Here is a 20,341-nt window from a genome sequence, read left to right on the forward strand (position 1 = left end):
TTTATCTCAGAACTATCAAAAAATAAAATTTCCAACTTAGGAAAATAATTTTTTTACTGTGGAAATTCAAGCAATCCTAAATATGAATGGATTTTATTTTAATTTTCTGCAAGACCAAAATGCTGGAACCACTGAAATATTTGGTTTCAACGATTTTGAAAGCTTTAAGCTGATAATTTTGAGAGCTTTCTTCTGAGAAGTAGCAGCAAAATCTGTGGCCACTGAGACATTTAACCTCACTGTCACTTCACTGGAAGGAGAATTAGGACTGCAATTATTTTTTCAAGAGAGATAGAAACAAATGTAAAACTTGTTATCTTTAGGGGAAAACAATGGCAGAATATTGGATTTGGCATTGCAGGGATTCCCCCAGTGCCCCATGAATCAAAATGAACTTTACACACTTGTCAGTTGGGATGCTGGAAAGAATATCAAAGGCTCTTCTCTAGAGTCACATAAGCCACAAACCTACCCAATAGTGCTCTACGGAGGACAATGTTTTTTTTGCTGCAATTGAGCTACCATGACCCTAAGTACACATAGAAACACAAATGGGTGCTGTCTCAAAAAAAAAAAAAAAAAGTTTTATAGTTACTAATAAATGCACTTTTCCAGTTTCTCCCTCCATTTGCTCCGTGATTCCCAGTATAAAGAGTTTATCCAATCCTTAGTCTTTACTTATGGCAGGAAATGTGAAATGGGAAGATGGTGTTTTAACCCCACAGTTACTTTTGACGACTTCCCTGATACCTGGAAGATGTCTTCAAATATTTTCTTCCTCTTCTGAAGGAAGGTTGTATTTGATGTGCTCTTATCACAGTAGAAAATCATCATTGCCATGGAACAACAGGAGATGTATCTAAATGTCTTTACCGAGTTTAGTTCAGTTTTCTCTGGGATATTCAAGAATCCACTCCACAGTATCTCAAAATGATGCTTTGAACAGTCCCTTTACTCCTTGGTATTTTGCTCAACCAGTTAAAGGCCTTACATGTATATTCACTGGGAACAAGAAAAACAAGATCTGTACAAAACCTAGGTGCAAAGCCATGCAGTGCTTGCTTACTATGTTAGAAGCAATCTTAATTTCCTTTCTTTTCTAACAGGTGATTTATCCCGATCTTACCGGAACAGTCACTATTTTTTGTATCCCTTGGATGCAGAAAATTCTCCTGAAAACCTGAAACATGTTGGTCCTTCATGTTATCAGTGAAAATTTAGAACATCCAGCACCTTCCAGGCTGGTGTTTCAATGCAGCTGCTCTGCTGGTGCTGCTGCTGCAGGCCAGGGGCTGTTGGGAACTGCCAGACTCTGCTCATGGTACAGCAGGCAAGCCCCGGCTGCAGGCACCTGCAGTGCCTCCTAACAGTGGTTGTAAAAGCCTTTCGTATGAAACAGTTGAGAAAATGTCATTGGCAGAGAGGGTAAACACAACCAGCAAATGTTTTCTTCAGCAAGAAGATGAGGTTCTTGCCCAATCCTCTTAAAATTCAGTGAAGTAGCCCTTCAGAGAAGGGATTTTTTTATTCCTTTCCTGTGAGAAACTGCAAGTATACAAGCTCACCACACCCCAAAGCAAACAGAGCCCCTGTGATTTGGCTAGAGCCATTTTTAGCTACACAAGAGAAAACATGATTTCATAATGCAATCACTTATTCACTCTTTCTTAGCAGCCCCAGCTCATGGAGCAATTTAGGTCACCCAGATAACTGCACTCAATCTTGCTACCAGCCAAGTTGGTGTTTAAGAAGAACTCACCAGTAATCATGCTATATAATATTCAGGTATGTGCATGTTACAGCGCAGTCAGTGCAGTGCACAAACAGGTACATACTAGCCATGGCTAATTAATAGGGCACATGTAAAATAATCAAGCAATAAAATACAAGGTATTCCAAGGAGATCAGTGATTTGGAGGGGAGTTTTGCAAAGTCTGGGAGCAAGGACAGAGCCTTGAGCAACAGGTGGAGTGCAAAACTATTCACAAATATTAATCTTCTTTGTCCCTTAGATAAAGATGGATAGATACATGTAAAAATTGCTGCCATGGTTATACACCTGTACTGGTGTCTCAGCTTAGCTCCATGGATGGCACTGAAGTGCCCCACACAGGCACCCCATACTGCTGGGGCACCAGGTTAGGCGTACATTGCACTTGGGTCCCCATGCAGGAAAACCACACCTGCCCCAAAGGTATCCCTGAGTCTGCAAGAAGCATGTCACCCATCTCAGTGAGGAATAAAGGCTTTTTCCTCCACACAACTCAAAGCCTGAGGACAGGAAAGACCATCTTCCACCAGTGCCCAAGTGACGCGTCAGTCTGCAGAAAGCATGTCACTGTTGTGATGGCACATGGAGTCCAAGACGACTTCAGCTGGGGCACAGAGGACATCCCCCAGAGGGCAAGTGATTCAGAATCTGTCTGAGTTCCTTTATGAGAAGTCTGAAAAACTAGTGAAAACTAGTGCCCTGTGAAGTCCTCATTTGAGCAGGATTGCTTCACCAACCATCAGGTACTTACGTACAGTTCAGGAACTTAGGTTAGGCAAACTGTATGCAATCAGAAATGCGTTTCCACATAGGCAGGTGTTTTCCGTGAGAGGTAATATTAAGCAAAGGCTGAAAAGTACGTCCACTCTGCTGTGTGCTGTTATGGCACAAGATGAGGAAATCAAGTATGAAGAAAGGACAGAAAAGAAAACTGTTTGACAGTTGGGAAAAGTGGTTTGGAACAAGTAGGAAAAGAAAGGAGTGAGTCCCAAGGCCAGGCAGAAGTACTGGTGTTAACAGGTTTTAACATGGCAACTTCTGTCTTGGGAGTATGAGGGAAGCATGTGATACAAATTCAGATAGTGTTGGTCATAATTTATAATGGACCATTCAAAATCCACCTCTTGCAGCACTCAGTTTGAAAAGCCTCTCTGATGTCTTCAGGGAGTTTTTTCTCAATTGCAGAGCTTGATGCATACACTCTGGACAGGGCGGTGAACCAGATGCAAGTCTGCCTCCTCTTCCTCAGCCAGTCCCAGCATCCAGCATGACCTTTTATTTGTTGAAAGTGGCCTTTTTCATCTTACAGTTCAGCAGCCCTCACTTTTCCTCCATCAAGTGCTCATCCAGAGCACACACACATCTACATAAAATGACTTAATTGATCCCATACATAAAAGCCTCCAGAATTTCAAACGTGCTCTCTATGTATTAGCATTGGCTGCCGACATATGCCCTATAAAGCTCCTGGGATATCAGGCTTGTCTGTTCCCTTACCTAAAGCTCCTCAAGCCATCTGTGCTTTGTCTCACCCTTTCCCAGCCTTGCAAGTTACTATTACATAGGACAGTTTGTGAAACAGGCACCTGGGGCACGGGGCCAGTGCCAGAACGGCCTTGCTGTGGCTGCCTTGTGGGAAAAGGTTTCATGCCGTGCGCTGGAAGCACAAATTATGCAAGATCATTTTGCACAGCTGTGCTGGATCCTCAAACCAAGAGCTCAGGCAAGGAATGGGGAATGTGGAGGAACCCACCTTGCCTCTGCCACGCCTCCCTATCCATGGCCAGTGCCTGTAAGGTTTGCCTCATCATCCATTCCCGGGCTTTACCAGCAGAGACCTAGCTGCCTTCATCCACTGAGGACTACGCAGTTCAGAAACAAGAATTAGTCAGGGGAGGTGCCCTGATGGACCTCATGCTTACAAAAGAGGAAGAACTGATCAGGAATGTGAAAGTCAGGGGACAGCCTTGGCTGCAGCAACCACCTGATGGTGGAGTTTAGGATTCTGAGAGGAGGGAGCAAGGCAAAAAGCAGGATCCCAACCCTGGTCTTCAGGAAAGCAGAATTTGGCCTATTCAGAGAGCTATTTAGAAGAATTGTGTGGGATACAGTCATGGAGGGAAGAGAGATCCAGGAAAGATGTTCATTTTCTCTGAGCTCAAGAATGGTCCTTCCTGATAAGCAAGTATAAAAGCAAAGGTGGCAGGACTGCCACTCCTCACTAAACTCAAGCACAGAAAGGAAACAAACAGGAGGTGGAAGCAGGGAAAGGTAACCCAAAGGAAATACAGAGACACTGCCTGAATATGCAGGTCAGGAAAGACAAAGCCCACCTAGAGTTAAACCTGGTAGGTGACATGCAGGGCGACAAGAAGGTCTTCAACAGGTATATCAGCAGCAAAAGGAAGACCGGGAAAATGTGGGCCTTCTGGTGAATGGGGCAGGGGACCTCATGACGAAGGACAAGTAGTCGGTGGGTTGAGATACCAAATGCTTCTTCACTTTGGTCCTTACTGGTACTGGCCTTCAGCAATCCCAGGGCCTTGAGACCAGTGGGAAAGACTGAACCAAAAAGGCTGCTTGCTGGAGGAGAATCATTTAGAGAATGTGTGAACACACTGGACAGACACAGTCCATGGGACCTGATGGGATACACCCATGAGTGGTGAGGGAGCTGACCAATGTCACTGAAAGGCTGCTTTCCATTATCTTTCAACGGTCATGGCAACTGGGAAAGGTTCAGGAGGACTGGCAGAGAGCAAATGTCACTGTCTTCAAGAAGGGTGAGAAGGATGACATGGGGAACTAAAGCCCAGGCAGCCTCACCTCGATCACAGGAGAAGTGATGGATCAAATAATCCTGGAAAACCTTTCCAAACACATGAAGGGAAAGAAAATGGCTGGGAGTAATCAGCAAGAATTTGCAAAGGGTAAATCATGCTTGACCTGATAGCTTTCTACAATGAAGTGAATGGCTCAGTGGGTGATGGGGGAGCAGTGGATGTTCATCTTGACTTTTGCAGGGCTTTTCAGACTGCCTCTGGTACCATCATTAATGACTTGCATGCTGGGACAGACTAAAGGCTCGTGAGACTGCGGATGATACAAAGTTGGGAGGAGTGGCTGATACACCAGGGGGTTGTGCTGTCGTTCAGAGGGACATGACCTGAACAGGCTGTAGAAAAGAGCTGGCAGGAATCACATGAGCTTCAATAAGGGGAAGTGCAAAGTCCTGCACCTGGGGAGGAAAAGCCCCATGCATCCGTAGACTCTGGGAGTCAGCCAACTGAAAAGCTGATCTGCAGAGAAGGGCAGTGGGAGATCCTGGGGGACAACACATGAGCCAGCAATGCACCATTGTAGCAAAAAAGGTCAAGAACCTCCTGAGCTGCATTAAAAGTGGTGTTTCCAGCAGGTCAAAGGAGGTGACCCTGCCCTCTACACAACACTGCTGACACCACATCTGAGTACTGTGGCCGGTTCTGGGCTCTCCAGTACAAGAGGGACACAGGCATACTGGAGAGAGTCCAGCAAAGGGCCATGGGGAAGATGAGGGGACTAAAGCATGTGTCCTACAAGGAGAGCCTGAGAGAGTTGGTAGTGTTCAGCCTGGAGAAGGGAAAGTTCAGGGTGATCTTATCACTTAAACTTATAGCCAACCTATTATAAAGGGGGGTGGGGGGCAGACTAGAGACCTCCAAAGGTCCCTTCCAACTCATCTGTTCTGTGATTCTGGGAAGACAGCAAGAGTAAGAAAACACACTTTTTAGTCTGTCCACCTGGAGATGAAGAAATTGGGGTTCCTGTTCACATGGCAGTGTCTATCCAACTAGTTTATCCATTGATTTTAACATAAAGCTCAGAAGAACACGCTTGGCCCATAGTTCTAGGTGAAGTGACGACTATCACTAGTCACTGCTCTCTCAGGCCTTTCCACTCCTGTAACGCAAACGACACCACAGAAGTGGATTGTGACGGTAAAATAACTGAAGATACGCTGCTTTGCACGGAGCAAAATAAAGCAGTATTTTCAGAACTAACATCACTGAAAAGCTGTGATGATAAGTTTGAAAATCCTTCTGGTAAGAAGTGTATTTGAAAAGAAAAGCGTGGCTAAAACTGCTTAATTAGATACATTTTGTCCCTCTCTGTGGTACTTATTACCTTTGTCATCCAGTGTATTATTATACATTCTGAAGGTCAGACTTCAAAGTCTTGCTTTAGGTTCTTTCATTTGCTCAAAAGCGCCTGGTCTTGATGCCCTCTGCCAAACTCCTTCCTGCAGAGGCTTTATCAAGCAGTTATGAAATTTGTATTTGACCTGTGATTTTTCTTTTCTAAAGCTGGGGGAGATATGAAACTCATCCAGTTTTAATTAGTACTTTAAATGGGTCATTATCATATCTGAAATATCTGAATGAGTTTCTTGGAGGTGGCACATCTTCTCAGAGGGTGGCATATTCAGATGCTTTACATAACATGGTTGCAATGCAAGAGGGAGCTCTATAATTTTCCCCGAAGTGGTGCAATGCAGAAGGATGCGTACCAGACGAGAGTTCTCTGCAGAGACCCAGAGCAAGTGAATGCCTATCATGTCCACACATTGCAAGGACATTTTTGTTTCTTTGCTAAATATACGGGTGTCAACAAACTACAGGATGTCAACAAAAGAGGCAGAGGCTTGGACTCGTGCCTCACAGCGGAGGCTAAGACGGAGCTTCACTGCCCTCCTCTGCAGTCACTGGGGAAGGAGGAGCAGTGTCTCCCCAGCCTGCCCATGAGACACAACCCAAGCCCCAGCCACTTCATTGCAAAAGTGACTTCTTGCCAGCCAATAACAGCAGTGAAGAAACTCTGGAGGAAACAGCCCTGATAGCCTTTTCCTGTTCCTCCTGCATATTTACATGTGGTTTTCCTCCGCTCCTTTTGGCCTTTTCATGGTGTTTGGTTTTGCTTACCTTCCTGCTCTGGATTGAGAAGTAATGTCGAGTGCCAGCCTGTGCTGAGGATCAGACTCCTTTTCAAAGTCCTTTCCAGTAACACCAGACAGCAAACAAGCCACACCAGCTATTATGTCTTACCACCAAACCCGGTGATCTCTTTTCGGGGAGCTGGATCCTGGCACTTATACTTTTTACCCATGTGGATTCCCAGCTATGCTGCCAAAAATGGTTGAAAATGAACAGGGAGACAATACTGGTGCAAAGAATCTTCTGGTACTTGGCTCCTGCCTGCTCATTTGGGTAAGTGAACAGTGTGTGATCCCCTAATGATCTTACTATGTTCTGTAAAGATCAAGCATTTTTTTGCCCACGACTGCTTATCTTGTGTTTAGTTACTGGGTGGCAACCTCCTATATAAAATGTTACCCCTGATAATACAGGCAAGCAAGGCTGCATACAGAGGAGAGTAAATAATGTGCTCAGCATGATCTCCTGCAGCCCTCTGATAAAAGGAAATGTGAGTGGAAGTGCACCTTGACCAGCTGGAGGTTTGAAATGTGTTTGCAGGAGCTCAGGTTGCAGCCTGTATAAAAGCTTTTCTGGTGTAGTGGTTAGATCAAGCATCAGTGGCTGCTGTTCACTGGTGCATGTGGAATTAAATCCAGTGACAAGCTAAAAAAAAAGCCAAAACAAAACAACGACAACAAAAAAAACCCAAAAACAAACAAACAAACAAAAAAAAACAAAATAAGAAGAGAAAACACATAGAACAGAGCAAGGCGCAAGGGCCAGCTGATGTTATCACTCAGCTGCAAACAGCAGGGCAGGGGAAGGGAGGGAGGGAGGGAGGGCTGCTTGTCCCATTTAATCCAGCCTGCTGCAGATTCAAAGGGGCTCTGCTTTCCTTTTGACTCCAGTTCCCAGAGCAGTGGAACAAGGAAGAAAAACAAGTAGAAGAGACCTGGAGGTGGGGAAGGCAAATAAAATACAGTAATGGCAGAGTATCCTAAGGTGAGCAAGGAGGGGAAACTGTAAAACATGTTCTTACGCAAAACAGATGTTTAGTTTTCCACCTGGAACAGCAATTACCCTTTCCTTCCAGAGCAAGGTTAATAGCATTCATGTTAGGGGTAGTATCACCTTCCATTTTCTTCACACTTACCTGAGTTAGAATACACAAAACTGGGCAGCTATTAATATTTCAAACCTGAATCCAGCCAAGCACTGGCACATCATTACTCACACCAGTCAACAAGCTATTGATTTGATTGAAATTTAACAGGTACTTGAATGTTTTGCTAGACTGAGATCTCCCAGATGCTTTTGCTTGCTAATTCCCCAAAGGGCCGAACAAATGATGCACCCTATCTTCCTCCCAGGCAAAGTCTGCCTGCCAGGCACTCCAGCTTGGGAGACCCCATGCACACGCATCCATACACGTCATTGCTGAGGCATGTCCTTGCATGTCCTCACCTGGGGCTGCTTGTGCAGGTTACTGCCCTCTCAACTCCTGCTTGTCCCAGCTGAAATGAGCCAGAGTTGGCCTGAAGGATTTAAATACAGACTGGGTCTTGCTAAACCAGCTCACTTTGAGTGATGGAGGTCAAGAAGTCTGTGCTAAGTCAAAAAGTATAGAAGAATGGTAACTCCTGTCTTGGCAATGGTGCTGGAGATGGCAGCTTCTCCATCCCGTGTATTCCCAGGGAGGGGCATGCTAGCTGTCAGGCTGAAAACATCTTGGTAAAACTGCAATATTTTTTTCATTCCATTGTCAAGGGAATGAAACACAGACAATTCTTTTTCTTGGGCAAAGAATACATTTACTTGGCTTCATATTCACTTTGTGTCACAAAATGTCAGTAACTCCGAAAACGAAGAGTAGATGTGGGCGCCTCTTCTGCAGGTATAAATGCAGGGCAGAGTCTCTTTTGTCAAAAGTGCCCCCTTTGGAGTCAAGCCATGAAGTGGAGTCATTACTTCTGTTCCTCCAAGATATCTCATGCTCACATGTACTTGAAAAAAGGAACATTTCCCAACCACAGGAAAATTATTGTAGGTGTGGACCAAAGCTGTAAGTTCCATTTATTCACAAGACTGCCTGTGCAACCTGAAGAAGGTTGCACAGTTCCCTTAAGCTATACATGTCCTGGGCTTCAAAGCACGTACAGGAAACACACCTACAAAAATAGATGGATTTCTGAAGCCTCAGGTTAAAAATGTAATACATGGCTTATTGACTTGGCATATTATGCTCAGTCTAGTAATTCTGTACATGCTGTGTAATTAAAAATGTCAAGCTGCTACGGGAAATTTAAACTATCCTTCTCAAAGAAATACCCACACCATGACTCAGAATTGGCTTTGGGCATAGGCAAAGTAGGGAAGAATATTGCTGGGAAAGCAGATCTGCCATAGGTTAGCAGTGTATATACAATAGCTTTGAAAAATCCTTAAACATGGGCTGAATTCTAGATGCTTTAGTTAGGGTGAATGAATCCAGTCTTATAGTAGATGCCTTAACTACTTTTCTTCAGTGACCGCACATGGAGCTGGGGCAGTCTGGGCAAACTTCTCACCCCTCCACTGAGCTGGGTACCATGAGTTGTACTGCCTATGCATGTTTTGTAGTAGGTGCAAGAAAAAGGCTGTTGTGGGTGTGAGGATGTGGTAAGCTATCTTTTGTAACTTTTTCAAGTAAACAATCAAACAGAAAAAATCTTCCAAGCACACAGTGTTCAACCCCATTTTAGCAGTGAGATGAGGTAGGGCACTTCAGGTGTAAACACCTCCAGGACTCCTTGAAGAAAAAAATACATGTGTTTCTTGAAATGCTGATTGCACTGCATTTGCACAAGGCTTTCTGGGAGGCAAGAAAGCAATCCTGGAACTGCTATTATTTTTTCACAGCTGTTACTTCTCAATTTAGACACTATAAGGATTAGAGACGGGATTGAAGAAAGCAGAATGACGAGTATGTGCCTACCTCTGCCCATCAACCCCATGTTCCCTAACCCTGCTGTAGCTGACTGTTGTTGTACCACCATTCATTCAGTGCCTCCAGTTCCCCGTACCAGCAGGTGCCAGTGCAAGATCAAAAGAAATCACAGCAAGTATAGTTTCTCTGCACTTGCTATATACATGGAGAGGGAACAGAGATGTAAAGAAATGTGAATATAGACAGCTTCTTTAGCTTTCTTCCTGCAATTTATATCATGATCCAAGGTATTTTAGAGAAGCACATGCAGAAAGGATGATCTTCAGCCAGACACCGCTCTGTCCTTTGCTTGCAGAAGCAAATGCAAGGAGTGGTTGCTGTTGTTTACCTATCCAGGCACTGCCAAGACCTGTTTGGACTGACCTGTCCTATTGAAGTAGCTGTGTGCTCTGCAGGGCAAGATAATAGTAATCTTCAGCACCTCTAGAATGCTTCACATTTTAACAGAGCTTCACAAATATGAACTGAACTGCAGTCATTGATAGGTGAAGTAGTGAGCTGACAGCACAGTAAGATAGCAAACACTGTCTCCCCCTTGTACAGATTGATGGCACAGCCTCACTCAGAAACAACAGTGTCAAAACAAGTTTCCAAGACCGTAAATCTGGACAGTGGTCTGAATGTAGCGTAATGACATCGGGTTTATTCTGTGAAAGTCCTTGGGGAAAACAGCAGAAACATCACTTTCTGTGGGTAAAACGACCTTGAAAAACAGAAGCTTGGCAGGGGCAGAGGAATATGCCTCCCAAAGAGCTTGCAGGAACAAATCAGCCACAAATGAAACAGAACTGAAAGGCAGGGAGGATGATAATAAGGGTAGACTTACACTGAAATGTTTGGTCCTGCAAAGATATATCGACATGGTGACCTCTGCAAAGCTCCTCACTGACTACACCTGGCATCATCCAGCTCTTCTGGGGCATTACCTGACAACCTGGCTGCTCGGATGCAGTTGTCATAGGGCAGGGGCAGAAGCAGCTGAGGACCATGACAGGGAGGGCAGTGAAACTTTACCCATGTATGACAAAGACTGAATAATTTGATGAGGATAACACCCTTCTGGAGGGTGTTATTTGGGGCAAAAAACTTAGGTCCTTCAGCCCTTTCTCAATTGATTCACATCCGTAGAATAAACAGGGTGCAGAGGTTTACATTGGTAATATTTGTTAGTTGAGTGCATTAGGAAAATGTCTCAGTATTAAGCTACATAGTCAAATCTGTCAAGTTGAAAACGAGCAGCTGTTTCAGGTAAGGAGTTTCTGTTTTCATGACCTAATCCATAGTAGTAATGCCCACAAATAATCTGTTGAAAGATGTAAAAGGAGAGACAACTAGCCTAAATTCTGTGGCATATTGCTTATAACCGATTACAATAGCTATTTTATCATTGTCTTAAAATTGAATATTTATTAAAGGCAGCTTCTTTCCTTAATTTTAAAAGTGTACAATTTTTAAAGCCCTGCTGTAAAACCGTTTGACTAAGGTATCCCCAGTGGTTCTGAAGAAAGCACTTTGGATGCAGAACAAGGTGGATGTTAACTTTACTGGAGTGCAGAGATAAAATTGTTCTCCCTGTTTCTATAATATTGAACTCTGCTGCAAGAACAGTATAGCTTTTTGTTGCTAAGCATAAGAAAAGACATGTTGTTCAGTAAAGCAGGCTGCCTATCCGTCACACAAACCAGGAGAACATCTGCCTTTTGCTAGGATCAAGGTTTAATCTGACTCTGCTAGACATGTCTGACTAAGCCTTTTTTAACTTGTTTGCACTGCAAATGGAATATTCTTGCGTCCAATCAATTAAGCGCTCTATAAGTAAATGCAGGATTCATCAAGTAGTCATCAGGATCTGGTAGACGTTAAGTCCCATGCCACGCTCCTCATGAAATTAATCTCTGGTTCCTTAGGAATTTTCAGACAGGAGTTTGCTTCTGTTTTCTCTCATAGCAGGACTGGACTGATGGGAAGTGAACCAGCAAGAGTTCTTTATCTAAATCACTGGGCTGCTGCACTGGCATGTAAGGGGATAGTTTTCTCAAATCAAACAAGTAGACCAATTAAATTGGTAGATTTTCCTCTTTGGAAAAAGCTGTTACCGTATGTCTTTCTCTAAATCACAAGGCTGTACTTTAAATGAGATAAGACCATCTAGTCAGTGTGTTTGCCTTTCCTGTTGAGATATCGGTATGTTGCTGCTGTGAAAGCATGGGAAAACAGGTCATTTTTTAGCTAATTTTTTTCTTTGCTGGTTAACACCCTTTCATGTAAGGCTACTTCACTTGACTAGCTGGAGCACACAATAGCTCCCTGGTAAGTTTTGTGAAGGAAATAGCATTATCTGATAACAAGAGCTGTATCATAATGTTTAATGCTGTGCTTAAATCCTAATCCTCAAGTTAAGTGATTAGGTGGAAACCTCAGCTCATTAAAATAATAACTATTAAATCTGTCAAACATCATTGCTGTGGAGGAAGGCTTGAAAATGAGTACCCCAAAACTCACAAACCATGAAATAAACAAAAATAATTTAGACTAGTGTGTACTTTTTAAAAAAATACAAAACATGAGATCCAAATTTCCATAATAAAAACACATGCCCTATTTTTATTCGCATGTTCTTTCATTTCTAAGGAAACCTCTTGGAAGGTATTCATGCCTGTGCCTAACACCTTTAAACACTATGTTCTTCTAACTGCAAACTAGTAAGGACATACATGCTTTGTTACGCTTGTATTGCTACTGTTTACAAAGGGGTGAGATGTTGCACTCTGGAAAAACAAGTATCCACCAAAATGTTTGAAGTTTCATTGCTTTTAATTTCTTACATTTAAAAAATAAGTTTCTTTTCTGGATTTATTGAGACTTTGTTCTTAAACATTCATGAGCATTTTAATCTCTACCCAAATCCCTTTTGTATCCTGCAAAGGCCTTTTGCAATTTCAGACTATTTCCACTTTTGAAAAACAGTTATTCTTGCTCTGCATGGATACGTCATTTTGCTAGACACAGAAATGTCTTTCTAGTTCTGTGTCTTTTCACAGGGAAGCATGGATGAGGGGCAAACGACCACAATAAGAGGCAGCAGGGACACAACTGGGCCGAGTACAGCTTTTTTGGCAGCTTTTCACTCCTGCACCCTTTTGCCAGCTTACCTGATAGGGATTCTGCCTTCAGTTTTAAATCTTTTAACCACATAGAGAAATATGACTGCAGAAATTACCTACTTCTTACCAGAATTTATTGCAAACCTTTTCCTCTGCGCCACATATTTCTCCAGTCCTTACCTGACTTGACTCTGCAAATTTTAACATGCTTTCCCTTTGTTTCCTCCAGCCCTCTCCTGCAGCACTTTTCACACATTTAGCATCACCCAGCAGGAGCTGTCATCACACTTCAACAGGCCCATTATGAGGCTTAATTTACTGTGGCCAAACTGGCTTCTCTGTGACTCATGTTATAGCCTCAGGAGCAATCATTTTTTGGTACCTGGGATACATGGGAAAGGAGGCAGAGATCTTTCACTTGGTCTTAGACTGCTGGTTAGTAACTTAGCAGATTATTTGTGTTTAACGAGTCTGAGATATATACTGACAGCTGTCTTCTGCAATTGGTACCTTGAGAAAAATGCCCCTTGGGGCTGCTTTGAGAACTACCTATATTTAGAAGAACCCTACAGATAAAAGCAGTTATTAAATTCGTTCAGCATGGGCATCATACCAAGAAGTTTTGTTTTCTTGCAGCCATGCCACCTTGAACAGCAGCTAACAACAGAAGATCATCAGGGATCAAAAGCTATATCACAAGGCTCAAAATAAGACTAACGAAAAATGGCATGTGGTTGTCCAGGGAGAACTTTTCACACTCGTAAGATCCTGTAAAATTTGAACATAAATAAAATGACATCAACATCGTTGACCCTCTAAGACAGAAAGCCACACTAGTGATGCTAACCTGTTTTAAGGATTTCTTGTTCTTTTCACCCCTTTCCCTTTGGTCTTACATAAAGACATTTATTCTTGGCAGGTCTCAATTACCTTTAATTGGCATATTACGTGATGCTAGTGGCAACCTTGTAAAAAGTATTTAGAGAATTTAAGAGATAAGTCAGCTTTAATAATGAACCAAATTTGCAGATCAGCGAAATGTTTGTGCTGAAAACCTGCTGTGGTTTGTAGTGGAAAATCAAGAAGAAATCCTTTTATCTCCTGCTCAGTTGTGCCATATGGTGTCCCTGCAGCAAGAGAAAAGCACAGGACTCCTACCTGGATTTCCCATCCCTGAAAAAGGAAGACTCTGTCCAGGTAAATTTGTCCAAGCAATTATCAAGACCAGCTTGAAATAACATGAAAAAAAGGCCTCTTCCACTTAGGATCTGCAGGCAGCCTCTCATGCATCCCTTTGGTCCCATCTCCTGCCTCTCTCCTCCAGTGATTCTTTCCAAGATGTTCTCTTTTGCCATTCACTTCTCCACCTCAGAAGTGTCACCTGGGCAGAACATGAGGATTCCCTGCTTTTGTCCATGACTTCTGGCTTCTCCAGCACCCAGAAACCACAGAGATGCTTGCCGGGGAGGAAGGTTGCCCTTCAGCAGACATTCAGAAGTCTGATCCTTTGGAAGTGGTGTGGGGGTTGATTTTAGTGTGCAGACTTCATAGATGATCTGTGTTTCTGCCGTATATTTGACATGCTCAGGATGTCTCACTTACTGTGCAGAATCAATGTATGCACAGTAGGTTTGATACTTCCCAGATGTATTAAGCCCATTAGGTACATACTGCACTGAAGCCTGCAAATATATTTCTGTCTAGAAAATCCATCTATCATAGCAGGCCCTGAAACGACCTTGCCAAGAGTCAGTGTCTAAAAACGAATTTCACTACCTTTCTAAGAGGCCGTATGAAACCAGAAGCCCCAACCCTGAACAGAACTCAAATTCAATCCCAAATGAGTGATCGCTCTCCTTCTTCCAGTGGTTATTTGTTTATAGCAAGTAACTGATGGAGCACTAAGTGTGGTCTCTCCCCTGTCATACACCCAGCTCTGCCATACAGTGATCATGTTGCCACAGTGAAAGAAAATTTTTACACTCCAAATCCTGTCACTTTTATAGATTTTTAGGGGCAATGAAAATACCTGACAGGCTCAGGGCTGAATACTGACTTTGGCACATCTCAGTTTATTCATATTGTGCCCTCTGCCAAGGACTAGAATATCAGGAGTTGTCTAGTTTTATTCCCTTCAACTCTCAACAGTCCTGTCAAACCCCATAAACTGAGAGGATCACGCAGTCCATTCCCTCATCATCATTTCACAGAGACAAGGCTAAAGCTCCCCTGACACCGTGGCACCTCTTCTGCTCTGCAGTCCAGTGGGCTTGACAGAGGTGACTAGCCTACCCAGGTTGCCAGCGAGAGAGGAGCATCACAAGGATGCACTGGCACCAGGTGGGTACCACATTCGAGCTATCCCTGCCAGAAGGCATATAGCCAGCCTGGCCCCAGAGTCCGTCCCCAGCACCCAGCACCTTCTCAGAGGTCAGAGGCAAAGTCATCCAAGAGAGCTGCCTCCACAGGGAGAGATTTGTGAGGCTTCATCACCACTAGTCAACACAGCAGGTAATGCTAGCACCTCGCTTTCACACAAGCAGCAGCCCTCCAGAGACCAAACCACGTTCTCTCAGTTCTGTCGGCTGAAGGCAGGCAACTAGGCAAAGGAAAAAGAGGCTTTACGCAGTTACTGCCCCGCATCGCTTCATGAAGTGGACTGCAAAGTCATCTTCAGCTAGTAAAACAAACCTGGTTAATGACAGTGAGGTGTCTGGAAAAAAAAGCAGAAAAAAACCCACAAAAAACCAAGCAGACAAATGCCTTGTATTCTGGAAAGGCAATTAAATCACATGCCCTGTAAGCCCTTATTATAAATACTTTTGATATGCACTGTGAAACCTTCCCCTGGCTTTCATCCCTACCTCTGTCTGCTGTTTGTGGTTGAAGAACAAGTGACGTTTATTCTGGGCTAAAAGACAGCTTTGTTCCAGACCAGATGTCTCATTCACCGCACATATGTCAGCCCTGCAGGTGCTACCACGGACTCAAGAAACAGCAAGTTTTGGAGCAATTTTAAAATAACAATGCAATGTCAAGATATTACTCAGACAAAATAATAAAACACTTTCGCTGCCTCAGTCATAGAAAGTTTTGAGGGTTTTTTCCCCAGACTGAGTTATATTGTGCTTTCTCTTCCATCACTGTAACTGAGAATAACTCCACCGACTTCAGAGGAAGTTTTCACATGTATGCTACTAAGAGTGAAATTTTAAACCAGCACATGGATATACTGCATATTTGAGGGATTTGGCTGGTTTAACACTTTAATTCTTTAGGGACTTGCTTTAGATTTTCCTGTGTCTGATGCAGTGAAAGCAAATCCAAGCTTTCAATGAGTAATTTATGAATCTCAGCTTTGGGGGGACAAATTCTATCCCAGGATTTCACATGAACATTATATCACCTAGATGTAAAGAGCATAAAGTGTCCTTCCATATTGAGTCCAGCTGTTACATCACATACCAACTGACTTCTCCCTTTCACCCATCACAAAAGAACCATAACATCTTCCTTCTTGCTTTTTTAAAACCTCTTTTGCGTATCTATTGGCTTTTTTACAGTGACAGCTCTCTGTCATTGCAAATACAGGTCCTCCTCAAATGTAAATTGCAGGTAATTCATTTGTGTTTCTTTACAAGTGAATTAAATTTAGATTTTAAGATATGAAGAGTAGATCTCCCCAGTGGCTCCTAATCAAATACTTGTGCATTAAAACTTCTGTTCATCTTAAGCTGTATGACTGTCATAAATGGGTAAACAATTATGGTCCAGATCTACAAAAGTGCCTAAAGAACCTACACAGAACCAGGCTTTTCAACACCAGAGATCCATACTGCAAAACACTGCCTTGTTTCCCACAACGAGTAGGAAAATTTTTGGTGTGGCATTAAGTTACACTTTCATATATACAAAGTGCTGCATCTGTCTTGGAAGGAAATCACTGCTCCCCATCCATGGTGGCCAAATCCAGCAGCCAAGCTTCCCACTGATAGATGGGAGCTCTGCACACTGTGTCACTAGCCCATCTAATGTAATCTGCTTGCGGGTATGCTGCCTGCAGCACAGAATAACCTTAACAGAACAAAAAAGCCAAGAGGAAATCCCCAAACCCTGCCACCCACCCTCAAAACTGTAAAAGCTCAAAATTTATTATTGTCGTCTATAAAGGGTCCTCCTCCTGGCACAGAAAAGCAAACTGTTAATAATGGGTAATAAATCCCAGTCACAGCTTTTATGGCTTTTGCTTTCTTTTGTAATCTGTTTCCACAATACGTAAGTGGAAGAAGCAGATAAAACACATTTTTTTAAGCAACCACAAATATAAGTTGTTTGTCTTCTTTCTTTAAGCCCTTAGGAAATCAATCTGCCTCTCATTTTGCTTCTGTGCGTGCTTATGTTTTAATTTTTTGGAGCTCTTTTCCCTTTATCTTTGCTTATTACTTTCAGGGAGCACATGGTGTTCAAAATGTTAAGCCAAGAGAACTCATTATTTAATGTCCAGCACACAAATTCACAAGCCAAAAACGTGTCTACAGCCCAAGCTTAGGAAGAGTTTATTATTTTTTCCATACAAAATGTTTAAAGAGTATTTTACTTCACACATTAAAAATAGCAGAAATGTTGAAATCTGAGTACAAACTACAATTTACAAGTAGCTCACTTTTCTGAAATATGTGTGTGGAGCTAGGATGTGCTGACAGCCAGCATGGAACAGATTCTGCTAGCTGGTTTTCTTCCACAGAAAATGAGGACATACTCAGCCAAGCAGTTATGTCCCAGCTTTAAGATTTGACCTAAACCCCATGAGCAACTGCATAGTACAGTGAAAAGTAAATACACTTCTGCTGCTTTTAAGCTGTGTTCCACAGGATGACAGTAATACCAGCCATCAGAGGAATTAGAGATGAAAATATGCCCATGTTCATAGTCCATAGACGGCTTGCCTTACGCTTGCTAGCCCATATCACATTTTTGCAGGTATCCTCTCTTGTGCTACTATGATAGACTTCAGTGTAGAATAATTTTAATCTAGACTATCACCTTCATTTTTCTATGCAGTAACCAAATGAAATTAAGGCATGTGCTTAAATCTGCTGAATTAATACCCCTGCATAAGTAACTTGTTGCGCACCCACTAGATTATCTAATTGAGTGCCTGTCTATTTTTGCTCTACGTTGAGATTTTTGTTTGACAATCCTGTCTTTGAAATCATTAGGAAATTTGCTGCAGACAGCCACAATTTCAGAAATTCATGAATACTATCTAGAATAATATCTAGAGAAACACAGCAAAAGATTTGAGTTACCTTTAGGTACTGTAAAGGAAAATTCTTATTCTCCACTGTGGATTGACATATTATATAGTTCAAGAAATAAGTACATACAGTTGCAGAGCTTCTGGTCTTTCCCCATAATGCAAACAGTCTGCATAGTCTGTCAATCAAGTTATTTCTTATTTCCAGGATTCCTTTTACAGTGCTACTTGCTCAAAATTTGATGAAAGATTACTGATAAAGGATAACAGCCTTACAGTTTGGAGACAGGATGTTTTCTTGTCATTTTCTTCCCACTTTTAGGCACTTTATTTTCCTGTTCTTACAGCTAAAAATGGCAAGATGCAGGGTGGATGGATAAGAATTCAACTTAATGCAGAAATGTGAGGAGTGTTTCACAGACAACGTGACACCCTATCAATAATCCAAGATACTCATCTTTTCCAGAAAAAAATATTCGTTCATATTTTAATTAATAATCCTAAAATAAGCATTACGTATCCTAAATCAGTGCACATTAAGATGAACACTATGTACAATTACTCCAAATTCAAGCTGTAGGTCTTCAGGTCACATTTATCCTTTATACATTAATATACATCTATAATCAGAGGGAGGTCAAGGGGATCTGTACATTAGAACTTGCTAGAGCACAGCCTCAGGTATTATATGACAATGACTTGCCATGTGTAATTAACTATAGGGTTAGAGTTTCAAAATTAGAGCTGTAGTCATATATCCTTCATAAACTCCCAAAGCTGTACATGTAGATGACTAATAGGTACAATTGCCAAGACACCAGCAGGCAGTTCTCTTTCTCAACCTGGTACGATCCTGGTCTTCAGTGACTCGTAATTAACCAAACAAGCCTCCCAGGTGAAAGGGGAAATCCTGGTTGTACTGCAGAAAATGCCAAAAAATCACATCAGGATGGCCAGGATTTTATTTGGAAAATTTGGTTTATGTTCTTAAAAGAGAACATATTGAATTTCCTTTTTTTGAAAAAATCAGTTGGAGCCCAAAAGATATGTAATAAGTACTGCCCCACGCACAGCAACCTTCCTGTGGTTGCTTAGTCCTGTAGATATTTTTGAGACAAAGGTAAAAGTTGAAAACCAACCTTTTTTGCGATGACTGTGCAACTACAACAGGAATCAACAGAACACGGGCAATTCAAGGTAGGGACATGCTGGAAGAACACTGAACAAATACTCAGGTACCTGACTGTTCAGATATGGTCTGTGCTACTGAGAGCCAGCCTAGTTTTCTCATTAAATCAGTCAGATTGATAGAAGATATTGTCTCTCCATATGAACCTTGGCGTGCTTATAACCTTAGACCATCAAGGCTACTACTAAAAGACTGATACTAGAAATACATCAGCCTGTTACTCAAAGGTTGAATTAGGGAAGATAAGAGAGCAAAACTGAAGAAAGAAAAAATGAAACATGTCACATAACGCCTATAGGCTTCACATATAGATTACAGAAGTCCATTCACCAAGGGATTAAATAGTTTGGGACATTTGTGTTAAAAGTAAACTACAGATTGTCAAAAGCTCTTGAATTTTCAGGAAACACACAGCATGAAGTTTATAGATAGGCACTTTGAGTTACAGACTATAGACTATATGTTCTTAACAAACTGTTACATGCTAGCTCCCGCTCTCTCCAAAAAAAGTCATCAGCAATTTGTCAGAAACGATTTTTTCTTGCCACATATCTTGACACATACTTAATTATGTCTATTGTTTAATTTTGGTGGTGTGTAAATGGACTTATAAATAAAATAATATGAAACGTGAGATTTCCTCATTTGATTTATTTGGGATATTTATTTGGGATATTCTTATCAGTTGGATAAACAATTAATATATAAAATTCCAATAATCTGTAAACTGCACAAATCAGAGTTATCTTTATTTTCTTAAGAACCAATGAAAGGTAAGAATAAGCATCATCTAACAGTTAGTACCAAACAATGCAAGAGTCAAATTCCTCTTCTTGTCAGCTTTGGGAGAAGAAACAGATACCACCAAGCGGAAATGGCAGTTCTTTTTTCTCTTCCGCTAGATGTGCAGCTTCTTAATATTTTGTCTCTCTCAGGTAAGCTTAGTAAAGGGCACATATTTCTTTCCACTCAGTCTCTAGGTAACCTTGAAAAAAGTTGTATACTTGACACTGGACCCGAGTTGTTCCAACTGCAAGGGACGACATTTTGTGCCATCTAAAACTTGTAGTATCTCATATTTT

General features: G+C 42.1%; 1 long non-coding RNA gene across 1 annotated transcript; it reads left to right on the plus strand.

Annotated features, from left to right (window-relative positions):
* The first annotated feature begins 131 nt into the window (after nt 1-131).
* Nucleotides 132-19,893, plus strand: LOC119150305. Its single transcript, XR_005105006.1, has 2 exons — nt 132-7,014; nt 7,632-19,893. It is a non-coding gene; the product is annotated as an uncharacterized LOC119150305 (long non-coding RNA).
* The last annotated feature ends 448 nt before the right edge of the window (nt 19,894-20,341 follow it).

Source organism: Falco rusticolus, chromosome 6 (assembly GCF_015220075.1).
Source record: "Falco rusticolus isolate bFalRus1 chromosome 6, bFalRus1.pri, whole genome shotgun sequence".
NCBI classification, from domain to species: domain Eukaryota; kingdom Metazoa; phylum Chordata; class Aves; order Falconiformes; family Falconidae; genus Falco; species Falco rusticolus.